Source organism: Penaeus monodon, chromosome 20 (assembly GCF_015228065.2).
Source record: "Penaeus monodon isolate SGIC_2016 chromosome 20, NSTDA_Pmon_1, whole genome shotgun sequence".
NCBI lineage: Eukaryota > Metazoa > Arthropoda > Malacostraca > Decapoda > Penaeidae > Penaeus > Penaeus monodon.
The window spans coordinates 14333093-14333980 of record NC_051405.1 but is presented as its reverse complement, the minus strand read 5'-3'; positions in this window follow the sequence as shown (position 1 = coordinate 14333980).

Below are 888 nucleotides of genomic sequence, written 5' to 3'. Positions count from 1 at the left end.
CGTAAAATCCTTGGGAGCTAATTTCCGGTAGAGCAGGCCGTCACAGAAGTAGAATTCTTCGATGGGGAGGTTTCGATTCGTCGGCGGAAGCTTAGTGTTACCCTCGAGGTAAGCGATGATATCAACATACAGTGGATCGTCTCGTTGCTTCGCCTGGAGTTTCAGGGGGCAGAGGACAGAAAGGTGATTGACTGAGACATTTCGTGATAGCGAGTCTGCTATCTTGCTTGGTGAGCCGGGAATGTAGTCAATGTTGGGGTTAATCTCCAGAAGTGTGTCTACCCATCTGGCTTGACGACCTTTAACATGCCTTGAATCTGTGAGGATATACTTAAGTGGGCAATGATCGGTTAGAACATGAATATCGTAACCTAAAATGATTTCTCTGACGTGCTTGAGAGCCCTAACGACGGCGAGGGCCTCGAGGTCAGTGACAGAGTATTTTTTCTTGGCTTGGTTCAATTTTCGACTGGCGAAAGCGATGAGTTTGTAGCGCCCATCGTGGCGTTGCATAAGGGTGGCTTCTAACCCTATAGACGAGGTATCTGTGGCGAGATAGAAAGTCTTATTAAAGTCGGGAAATGAAAGAACTGGAGCTTCGATGAAGCGTTGCTTGAGTTCCAAATGCTTGTTGCTGTTTACTGGACCAGGTAAACGGAGTGCCTTTCCTCAGGAGACGGGTCACAGGTTCGGCGATGGTACCGAACTTCTCGATGAAGGGGCGGTAGAATCCTGCTAGACCAAGGAAAGATTTTACCTGAGTGACTGGTGAAGGTACCGGGAAATTCTGTACATCCAGTGCCTTTTTGTCGTTGGGGCGTAACCTGGCTGACTCGACGCTGTGGTCCAGAAACTCAGTCTGATTGCGAAAGAGCAGGCATTTCTTGA